The following is a 12,727-nucleotide window of genomic DNA, read 5'->3' as shown; positions in this document are numbered from 1 at the left end:
TCTACATCACACCAGAGAAATCAAGACTAAACTTCAGAACATGTCTTGAGTAGAAAATCCTAGAAAGAAGATAATATGTTTATAATGCCATCTTCTAGGCAGAACAGAGGCATGACAACACAGACCTTCAACAGCTGTATATACTGGTATAGCATCCACAGAAGTTGGATCCTCTTAAAACTTATCCATGGAAATAGAATAAAGTCAAGGGGCCCTACCACGTAGTAACAATTATTGACAACATACCACTTCTAGAGGTCAGGGGACCATGCTAGCAAGTTGTTACACCCACTAGTGACCCCAACATGCTTTGATAATCAGTTCCATACTCAGAATCATACAGAAGGCCTCTATCAAACTGTGGGACACTAAGCAAAGTCAAAATTATTAAATAGAGGAAATATATGTGAGGTTGGCTGTTTGAGAGATGATTATAAACTTTCCTTTGTCCAGTTCATAACTCCCAGACTCTCATGTACTTGGTGCACACAGTAGGAAGGTCAAAGCAGGGTAAAATCTTTGGTAGTCTCTGTCCCTGTGGGTACTTCTATTAAGTGGCACTTCTACTTCTGTAACCTATCTTACTGGCTTCTCATTTCGGGTTCCATAGCAGTGTTTCTTCCTCTGAGAAAAGTTTTACTCACTTCTGAAAGTGCATGCAAGTCCCTAGAGTCAGCAAACCAGCTCTGTGAATCACCTCTTATACTTTTAGTTGTAGCAGATTGGATTTTCAGACCTGAACACCTTGCTCTTACTAAATATTAAAATTTTGAGAAAGAACACTTCGTTTGTTCATGTTCTTGTCTTCTAGGCCTGAGAATAACTTATTGTATACCCTTAATAAGCTTGGTTAGTCAATAAACTAATGGGTGAGAAAATATTATTCTGTGTTCAACTTGAGTTCTTAATTTAATAGATTCATCAGTTTAGAAAATAGTACTACTATCATTTAATGCAATTTGATGCAAGTTAATTAAGGTAGTAATTTGAAGAGCAGGAAGAAGAGGAGGAGGAGGAGGATGAAGAGGAAGAGGAGGGAGAGGAAAAAGAGAAAGGAGGAAAGAAGAGAAAAGAGGAAGAGGAGGAGGAGGTGAAGGAGGAGGAAGAGGAGGAAGAAGAGGAGGAAGTGGGGGAGGTTTTTATACCTAATCATGACAGTGTAAGTTTGGCCCCTTCTCACCCACAACCTACATGATGGTAGAAAGAGAGGAATTACTCCCAAAAGTTGTCCTCTGACTTCTTTGTGCGTGCCATAACCTATGTTCAGCCTCCTACCCTTCCATACAGAAAATAAATTTAAAAGTAATAAACGTTTTATTTTTAGAAATCAAAACATGGCATGTAGCAAGCCTTCTACAAATATCTGTATATTTTGTCTGCCTTTTCATGTTTTCATTTTAAAAATGAGCCCATCTTTTATAGGTATATTTTGAATTGACTTAAAAACAAAAATTGAAAAGGCTTCATGGGGTCATCATTAGTGAAGAATGGAGAGGAAAAGGATTGCTCTTTATTCTAAGTAAGAAATATCTACAGATATTTCTTAACATTTATACAACTCCAACTTTAAAAGGAAATCTTAATTGGTAACTGCATGTTCCTTGTCTATCTGAGCTGGGAGTGGCTCATGGTGATTGGCTGGAAGTGATGGAGAGAGATTTGTGGCTAAGCCAGCAGATTTCTAACTTACTGTCAGGAATGAACCAAGTAAAATGTTGTAGCTATGTTCTATGAAGGAGTTATAATTTCAGAAAATCTTCCATGTGTGTAAATACCTTCAACATCCATGTGTAAAGGTTTGCAAGGATACTCATATGAATAAATGACAATGAAGAAAAGTCATGTTTGAATTTTTCTGGTATTTAGATAAACTAATCCTGTTTGACTTGCGTGAGAGAAAGATAGAGACATTATTTTCATAAAACGAACAATACAAATACTTTTAAAGCGACAATTAATATAAAATCTGTGTTTCCCCATCTATTGCTATAAGCATTATATTTGGTTGTTCAATATACTATTTGTAAAGTCAGTTTTTTTTTTAAAAAAAAACTATTTTATTTGTTGAGATTGTCGTATAACTACCTTCTCCCTTCCCATTCCTCCCTTCAAACCATCACATATATCTGTCTCTGTTCTCTTTCAAAATCATTGGCTCTTTCTTCAATAAGTGCTAATATGTACATATTAACTACACAAGTATATATGGAGTATGTATGACTGTACTTCTAAATGTATAAGGACAACCTGCTCAGTCTATATAATGCTATTTGTATGTACACATTTTCAAGAATGACTATTTTATATTAGATGTGCTTTTCCTGGGTGGACTACTTCTCCAACATACAGAATTTCTTAGTTGCCCATGTTTCTTTGTCTAGGGCCTCCTAAGCTTAGTACACTCTCTCATTTCAGTTAATATATCTATTGGTGTGAGCTTTCTTCTGCTCATGTTTAGGCATTCAAGTTCGTGAGACTTTATGGGTGTAGCTTCTGACATTCCTAGGAGAAACGAGCTCATAGCACACCCCTGTTCTTCTGGGTTTTATAATCTTCTACCCGATGTGCGCATTGATCCCAGAGCCTTAGGTGCAGTTGTACGGCAGATGTATCTGTTCAGATGGGGATCCATACATAGTGTTGTATTTTACCTGCTTAGTGATATTCCTGCTTACCTTTAAAGTCTATACTTAGCTTATAAGATGTTTCAGAGAAGACTAGAGTTATAGTAGTAGGCTTAGTGGCAGAGTAGTCACTTAGAATGGGTCACAGGGCTCTGGCTTTAATTAATACATAGCACTGTCAAAAGAAAACAAAAGCCTCTTAAGAGTTGTCAAGGTTCACTCCATTGCCTAGTCCTATTATAAACATGTTTTTAAAAGAAACTATAAAATATAAAACAGCACAAAGTCATTTTTCTTATTTCTCATGCATGGTTCACTATCATATCACACAATAACCCAGATTCTGTGAGCTTCAGTTCCTAGAATGGAGTAGATGCATCAAGGGTTGAAGAACATATTCAGAAGTTCAGTGCTCATATTGATCTTGTCAGATTAACCTTGTTGGCAATCAGGAGCCGAAATTGTCCCTCAGTTTCATGAAGTGATGTTGGAGGTGGCAGCATTGGGTTGAGGAGATGGCAAAGTGAATAGCGTGCTTGATACACAGGTGTGAGGAATGATTTCGGCCCTCCAACATGTTGGTACAAGGCCAGGTATAGTAGCATACAGCCATAAGCACAGGATGAAAACATGGGAATCCTGGGGCTCATAGGTCAGCTCATCCAGCCAAGTTCAAGGTGAGGTCAAGGTTCAGAAGAGGCAGAGAAGAAGAAGTAGAAATCACAGGTGAGATTGTTCTATAATCCACCCTAAGGTACATGCCCTTGGATATCCAGTCGCTGAGAAATCTTAATTCAAAAGTTAATAAAACTCAGAAGGAATGATATTTTTTTGAAGTGTTTTGCTGTTCTATTTTTTCTTTGTCCAGAAAAGCAATCATGTAGTAAATGTTAACAAACCCAGTATAATCACCCTTTTAAGGTTTAAAGTTCATGCTTAAGAGACAAAAGAACAGGCTAAGAGAGCTGTTAGGCAAGAATGAGGATCAGAGCTCAAATCCCCCAAAGTTAGACATGGCCACATTTATCTGTCAGTCTAGCATGTGTAGTGGGTGGGAAGACAGGAACATCTTAAGAACTCAATCAATCATAGCCAAAGAACTGCAGTTTGAAGGTTCAGTAAAAAGTAAAAGGAAAACATTATGTTTTCTGGTTTCCACATTCACATATGTATAAATACACATCTCTCTCTCTCTCTCTCTCTCTCTCTCTCTCTCTCTCTCTCACACACACACACACACACACACACAGAGAGAGAGAGAGAGAGAGAGAGAGAGAGAGAGAGATTATATGAGTCTACATGAGTCCACATTAAGAAATAAAAGGAAGAAATCAAAACCAGAACATTGATATGCTGACAAGTTCTTTTAAACTCTCATATCAGTTTTCTTTTATTGGAGCATTGACTTTTAACTTCAAGACAAAATATCTGATAAGTATTAAATTTTACATTAGAAGAAGATTAAAGCCAAAACTGGTGAGCAACTATTATTTTTAAATGGTGTAATTTTGGGATGTGTGTGTTTTTCAACCTATTTAGGTTGACATCAATCGTTTCTTTCTAAGAGTAAAGGGGTGAGAGAAAGAGAGAGAGAGAGACAGAGACAGAGACAGAGACAGAGACAGAGAGACAGAGACAGACAGAGAGAGAGAAAGAAAGAGAGACAGAGACAGAGAAGTCAGGCTGAAGTAGAGCAAGTTTTCCAGCAGGGATCCTCGCCCTACCCTAGGAACATCAATAGCATTGCTAACAAGACATACAACAAAAAAGAGAAATACAGTACACCCTGAAAGGAGAGCACAGGGTCAGGGTGGGGTTCTAGCTGGGAAACTTCTGTTAGGTGTTAGAGACAGCAAATCAAACTCATGAATGCTTTATGTTCAAATACTACCAAAATGCTTAATGCATCAGGACTTGATTTTTAAGTCCCCTTCCACAGAGTACTACGCGAACACTTCGCTGCATTGGTATTTGCAGAGTATGCATCAACCAATGCTGTATAATTAATGAAGGAAGAATGCAAAACAGAGGATGGAGGATGGAGGAGGTAGAGAAAAAGAGAGGAAGGAAAGGTGAAGGTTGTAGAAAAGAGGACAGAGAGAACAGTGGGGGGTAAGGGGGAACAGGATGGGATGAAGTTGAAGGAAACCGAGGCAGAGACTCCTATGCCATCCCTGTAACTGTGAAGTGGCTTTCACATATTTCCTTACTTGCTTATTGTGTGTCCCATGTTCATACCCATGAGTGTGACTACGAGTGTAATTTATTTCCTCCCACTGTATGGGTCCCAGAGAACAGCCTTATGTCACCTTTACTTTCCGAGACATCTTGTCTACCCACATTTCACTACCAATTGTGAAACCAAAAAGGAAAAAAGAAAGTTTCATTGTAGAAAGCCACTGCACACAACTTCAGTTACAAGAGAGTTTGTGTTTTATCTTCATCTTCGATTTCTAATTTTATTATTTCCTTATCTCAGGAAATATCTTTATCAAGATAATGATATTCTCACCACCCTACTGGAATGTTAGTTTCCAACTGTTCTGTTAGTTATCCCTCTGAAGTGTTTGGATCCTGATGAATGCTTCCCATTGTTCACAATGCACACTGCCTCTTCTCTTTGCCTCAATCTTCCCTCTTTCTAAGATAGGACATCCTGTGTCTAGGGAAAATAGTTAATACCTCAAACCACCGTGAACAGTGTTGCAACATCAAAGCTCCTGTTTTCTAGAAGTGGAGACAGGGTGTGACTAGAGTCTTTGGAGAGGAAGTTGTAGAAGAGAGCAGTTCTAACAACATCCACACCCCATAATGCATTCAACTGTCTTGAACAGTCCTCAATATTACCTTGGTAACTTGCTCTCTTACTCCAGAGTACTCTATTCAGGGTGTGAGGTAGTCTGGACTCAAACAAAAATAAAATTACAGGGAAGATCTTCATCTAAACCCTGAATTGATCTTACACATAGATCACCTTCCAAGGGCAGATTGACACACAGCAAAAACAACTGCTTAGTCATAATCCGTAATTTAAGGATGTTTTATCACTGCTCATAAGTAGTACAGCAAAAATATAGTGCTTTCGACTTTGGATTGGGTAGCCTGTTAAACCCTAAATTACTTCTGTCCTCTGAGATTATTCATCTCTACAGCAGCACTCAGTTTTTCACTCATTTTTAGAACATAGTAGAAATACTCACGGAGAGTATTTTATATGCGGTGTAGCTAACAAACAGAATGAAGAGGTGGCTACCGGATAATTCACCAAAGATGAGAATGCATGGCTGTATTTGGAAAGGAGAAGGGTGCAGAACCCTAGGCTACAATTCTCCTTCATCTCTGTGAAAATTGATCTCTGTTGGAACTGAAGTCCTCACCTCAACAAAGTGCCCAGATGACTTTTTAAAAGGGTACAGCTCAAGCCGGGGGAGAAAGAAAGAAAGAAAGGGCAGGTTGGCAACTTCCAGTGTGTCTGTAATCAATACTCTGCTCCCGAACCAAAGGGGAAAGAAGAGAGCAAATGGACTAAACCACATCTCAAAAATGACATTGTAATTGCTGCTACTGCCCAGCCTACCCTGGCCCCAGCATCACTAGGTTTTAAATTTATTTCAAACTGTTCTTCTCAAGTCTGCCTAATTTTTTTTTTTTTACCTTTTTTTTTCTTTTTTTTTCTTTTTTTTTCTTTTTTTGTCCAAAAAGCAGCAACTCACAGTTAGTGAACAAAGCTTCAGTATTTTTTTTTTACTTACAGCTAAATTTAACTTTACCCATCCAATAAAAAAGAAATAAGGGAACCTTTATTATCTCCCTGGATTTCTGGGTATGATACCACATCATAGAGAAGTGGTTATTAGAGACAATGGCCTACCAAGGTGAAGTTTGTAATAAAGCCTATTATGTGGTTTCGCCATTGACACTAATGGAATGTAACAGTGATTTAGAATGATTTAATGGTTCCCAGGTTGAGCTCTAATAGTGCTCTTTATATTATGATGTATATCACAAAACCTAATGCGGCTGTTGTGATATATTGACGGTATTCACGCTGTTTCATTTTTTTAGGGGAATTTAAAAAACTGTCAAAGAGGAAAATTGATAGGCTGCAACTGCTTTATTTTCAAGGGTTCTGTGTTTTAAATGTATGTGCATAAATCTCCATTTGGTGCCACTCTTAGGCTAATAAATTCATTTGCATTTTTATTCCGAGGTAATAAAGAAGCATGCATGTGTGTACTTTTGCTTGTGTGTTTAGGCCCTGCCTGGCAATACATGTATGTTTGTATATAAAGCCCAACATAGAGAAGACTGCACTGTCATTGTATAATGTTTATAAATGGCTCTATTAGAATAAAATGTGCCTCGAGGAACACTCCAGATGAAATCATAGCTTTCTTACGTAGCATAAAATTATTTGGTTTGAACCGTGAAGCTGAAAGCTAGAGTTTTAGAACTAGCTCACTAATAAATAAATAAATAAATAAATAAATAAATAAATAAATAAATAAAATAATGCAGCCCCTGGGCAGCCTTCATGCCTCCACTTAGATTTCTGAGAAGAATGGAATGGATTGAAAAAGTCAATCAAAGCAGAGGTAATGTTTTTGGGAGTTGGCCACATCACAGCATTAAATCTTGAATCCAAACAAAAAGTGGATACTTTGGCAACACCGAAGCCCCTGATTCCTTGAAGGGCAGACAGGGTATGACTACAGTCCTTGAAGAGGAAGGGGAAGAGGGGGTGGCAGCCCTAAAATCATGCACACCCCATCATAACGTCAAGTGTCTTGAACATTCCTTAATGTTATCTGGTGATTTGTTCTCTTGTATCAGCATGCTCTATTTCCCCAGTACTAGGTAGCACCCATGTCTTAGGAGTCTAAAAGCCTTTTTATAAAACCTATGTGAATTATAAAGCCATCTCTATCATTTCCAGTCCACTGACATTTTCTTTTCTCTGGTCTCCCTTTATGGTCAATTAAAACTCAGTTCAGTCATCACTAGTTCATAACTATATTTTAAGTAAACAGTCACTAAGCACTCAGGGCATATCTTCCAACTGTCTGGGTCACTTGTATGATTGTGCATAACACCCAGAACCCAATTGTTGTTCAGCTAGGCAGTGTGCTCCTGTAGAAAAGAAGACCATACAAGACACAGTGGCTGTCAGGTGCTTAGACAATCAATTTAAGAAGGACAAGAACATTGTTAAACATAAATACATCACTAAACTTTATAATTAATTTATTATAAATTTCTACAACATAGAAAACAGATTGCTTTTATTTTCTTACTTAAGGTACTTAAATTCTATGGGATGGTTGGAATTGTATCTTAAATCTAAACCTGGACCTATTTGAATGCATACTTTGAACTGTAAATTTTCATATCTCCATATATATATATATATATATATATGTATATATATAAAACCATGACTATTAATGCACAAGCCATGTGTATGTGTGTAGGTTGCCTTTGAGAAGTCTGGGAGCATTAAACAAAGAATGTGTACTTTAATGCACACAGAGCAATTTTTTATGCTCAAGCATGTGTATTGATTCAATGATGTCTTTGTTTGTTTGTTTGTTCACTATGGTGACAGTTCTGGCTTTGTGTATGTTAAGCAAAAGCTATCTCATTGACCCAAATCTCCATCCAGCTTTTGCTTTGAAAGACAAAGTCTTCACTAAGTTGTAGAGGATGGTCATGAACTCATTCTGTAGCTCAGGCTGACCTTGCATCAGCTTCCTAAAGTATCTAGGATTATAAGTCTTCATCACAAGGATCAACCAATGGATATTTTAACTGGCATAAATATAGGTTTATGACATTCAGTAGTGAATTAGTTATTAAATTAGACATAAAGCTTTTACTTAAAAGACTCACATCAAAATATCCATGACCATTTTAATTTTTCTTCACCATATCTGAAAATAAACAAATAAATAGTAAGCAACAAATTAGAAAACAAAAAGAAAATGTAGTTAAATGAAAAGATATGATCTTATTGAAGACTAATACTCAATACTTCAAAAATTCTAGTTTTACACAAAAAACAATGAATATTGTACAATAAATATCTAAGTTCTTTGGTGAGAAGTCAATAAAAATGTTATTGAAAATTCATTTGGTAAAGTAAATATTACTAAAATAATAAAAGAAAAATTATAAAGCATTTTTAAAACCTAAGTTTAAATCTAATGTATCAAAAGTCACATTTGGCAAGGAAAAAATTCTAAATAACATAGACATCCCCAAACTAATTCAAGTTGGTAGAGAATGATATAGTAATCGATTGTGATGTTTGATCAACTTGTTAGTTGCTTATTTATTTGCTTTATAATCCATCAATTGCTTCATAAGAAAAAAAAACTTGGAAATGGGTCACAGCTGTGAAGAGTGTAACAGGGTTTAAGCAAAACCAAGCCTCCCAACATCGGGTCACCAGGGAACTTCCAGATACTTCTGTGCACTGAGGACCTGTGACATGACACTGCCCACGGGGATACAAGGGCAGCAGCTTTGCAGGCCCCAAAAGCACAGGATGTGGAACCCACAGGGCACATGGAGTTTATCAGGAACCAAAGGCAAGGCTTGAGTCTGAAGACAGGTGCACAGGGCTTGGAGGTTTTTTCCAGTATGTTTTTTATGAAATAATAAAGTACTACACCCAAACCTGCCCAGTATAGCAAAGATGTATTTGTAAACATTGAAGCTACAAAAGATCTAGAGAGGAACTTCAATGAATATTTTAGAGAAAACTGATTTATGTAGCTTTGATTGAGAAAAATGTTCTAAGTATATGCAAACTGGAGAGGATCAGTTTTATTTGGGGAAAAGGCCACTGATAGGTTTGGCTCATGCCCCATTGGATGACTCAGGCACAGGCATGAGTACGCCTATTCATAGCGCAGGCAGCACTAATTGTATAGACTCAGTGAGTCATAAACAAACAAACAAATTGGTCATAAAGTTGGAATAAGATGCGCTGAGGTGGATTCTGCAATAAATTTGAGGTAGGCATTTGGATATGAATAAGATACTTACCTGAAATTTTAAAAATTATATAAACAACATAAAGGAAAAGATGGATGAATTTAGTCACAATATTTTGAAACTTGCAAAGCTAAAAAGTAAATAAAAATCAAAGGCTAAACTAGAGAGGAAATAGACAACCGTCAACTTAGTAAATATGTAACAAGGCCCTGGAAGCCAAGAAAACAGGGTGTGAACCTGCCCTGGGGAGATTTGTAGAAGAGTGAGGAGGCAAGGACTGAGGAAGTGGGAGGGGTCAAAGACACCACAGGAAGACCTACAGAGCCAATTAACCTGGGCCCATGGAGGCTCACAGATACTAAACCACCAACCAAAGAGCATGCTAGGCACCCTACACATCTGTAGCAAATATGCAACTTGATCTTTATGTGGGTTTCCTAACAATTAGAACAGGGCCTGTCTCTGTTGCCTGTCTATGGATCCCTTTCCCCTAGCTGAGCTGTAGTGGGAGAGGATGGTTAGTCCTGCTTGGAGGGCAGGGGGCAAGGGTTGGAGGGTAGGCATTATTAGAGGGATTATGTAAGGGTGGAACTAGAAAAAGCAGAGGTTGTGTTTGGAATGTAAAGTGAACACATAAAATTTGAAAATGACAGAAAGATGTGTATGTATATAAAAGTGACAAAACACGGTAAAAATTACATATAGATTACACTCAGAATCAATTATGAGAGATACACAATTCAGAAATGCTGTGACTTCTTTTAATCTAAACTTTGAAAGGTCTCAATGTTTTCAAGCATGGGAGGGAACACACTCCACACTATCAGTGTAGGCTCTAGGACTACTTGGAAACCTACCACAATTTGAAACCTACCATAAAATGAAAGTAATCTTCTCTTCCCTGGTACATGACAATAACAACCAAAAACAAAACAAAACAAAGCAAATAGAGAGAGAGAGAGAGAGAGAGAGAGAGAGAGAGAGAGAGAGATTATTATATGCCCCATCCTGCATGGCTGAGGGTAATAAAACATTTAGCAACCAACTGCTGATAAACTGTAGAACAGAACCTCTCACATACTGTTGATAAAAGAATTGGTGCAACCCGTCTTGAGAACTGATATTATTGCTTCAACGTAAACACATGTGATGGAGCATAGGACAGCAAATCTCTTCCCAGTTATACTCAAAATCATAAGCATGTGCATGATATTCAGGAAAACACTGTTCATAACATTTGCCAAGTGGAGCAAAAATTCGCCTGTAATAGAATAAATTAATTAATCAAATAATGAATCTCATTCAACAAGATGGACTATGTTATTGATACAGCCATGAAGGGTCTGCCAGACATGTGTGTTCAAAGAAAAATACCTAGAAATAAAATATACTATGTGTCAGGAAAGAATAAAGAACAAACAGAATTTCAAATCAAGAATCAAAGTAAGGCATGGTGACCCACACTTGAGAACCCAGTGCTCTACATATTCTATAGGTTGAAGCAAGAAGGCCATAAGTTCAAGACCATTCTTCTGACTACAGAAATGAGACTTAGTCTAAAATAAATAAATAAGTGAAAAGAGGAAAGGGGAAGGGAGGGAGGGGGAGAGAAGAGGAAAGAAGAGAGAAGAGGAGAGAAGAGAAGAGGAGAGGAGAGGAGAGAAGAGAAGAGAAGAGAAGAGAAGAGAAGAGAAGAGAAGAGAAGAGAAGAGAAGAGAAGAGAAGAGAAGAGAAGAGAAGTCAGTTAGTCAGGCAACCAGTTTGGTGGTTAATTTGAAGAAGGGGAGAGGCAGACGATTGAGATTACTAGGAATTCTGATGATGCTTTTGGGGAAGGACTTATCGACCATTTCCCTTTTTATTGGTTATTTTATTTATTTACATTTCTGTCTTTCTTTTTTTTTTTTTGGTTTTTTTTTTTTTTTTCCGGAGTTGGGGACCGAACCCAGGGCCTTGCCTTCCTAGGCAAGCGCTCTACCACTGAGCTAAATCCCCAACCCCGTTTATTTACATTTCAAATGTTATCACCCTTCCTGGTTTTCCCTATGCAACCCCCTATTCAATACCCCTCCCCCTGCTTCTATAAGGGTGCTCCTCTACCCACCAACCCACTCCCACCTTACTGCCCTAGCATTCTGCTATGTTGGGGTATCTAGTCTCCACAGGACAAAGGGCCTCCCCTCCCGTTGATGCCAGAAAAGGAAATCCTCTGCTAAGCAACTGGAGCCATGGGTCCCTCCATGTGTATTCTTTGGTTGATGGTTTAATCTCTGGGAGTCCTGGGGTGGGGGTCTGGTTGGTTGATATCGTTGTTCTTCCTATGAGGTTGCAAATACCTTCAGCTCCTTCAGTCTTTCCTCTAACTCCTCCAATGGGATCCTTGTGCTCCTCTGATGGTTGGCTGCGAGCATTTGAATACATCTGTATTGGTCTGGCTCTGGTAGAGGCTCTCAGGGGACAACCATACCAGGCTCCTTGGCTTCTTGGCATCAGCAATAGTGTCTGGGCTTGGTATCTGCAGATGGGACTATTTTCTATGTTATGAACCCAGCAAGAGATGCTCAACTGTGATGCTTATGAGAATGATCTTATCATTATTTTGAAAAATTAAGATGTATTATATTTGTGATTAAATACCTTAAAAACAAAGATTAAAATTTGGGAATGAAGAAACAAAGATATTATTCCTAATTTTGAAATTCTGCAAAAAAAATGCCTAAAACACTAGGTTGTTTTATAGAGTGTTTTACTAACAGCAGCATCTTCTAAACCAAAAGCTAGAAAATGGAAATTAAAATATGGGCTATAGACTAATCATCCAACCTTTTACCTGACTGATTCAATTTTCTCAACAGCATGATTTGTAAGACTCATGGCAAATGATATTTACTTTGTCACATGTAAACTTTTCCGCTTCTCTACCATTGCAATCGTTGAAATTAAAACATGAAAAGTTCTGATAAATACGAATAAACTATGCATCTTGTTGGCTAAAAATGTTGATGTCTTCTTGTGACTTTGTACCATGGCGGGATTGTCTTTGTGCTCCGGACTGGTACCTTCTAAAGAAAATAGCAGACCTGAGGGAGTAAGTGTATTCAATA

This window comes from Rattus rattus, chromosome 6, assembly GCF_011064425.1.
Source record: "Rattus rattus isolate New Zealand chromosome 6, Rrattus_CSIRO_v1, whole genome shotgun sequence".
Taxonomy (NCBI): Eukaryota; Metazoa; Chordata; class Mammalia; order Rodentia; family Muridae; genus Rattus; species Rattus rattus.
This window is presented reverse-complemented; position numbering follows the sequence as displayed.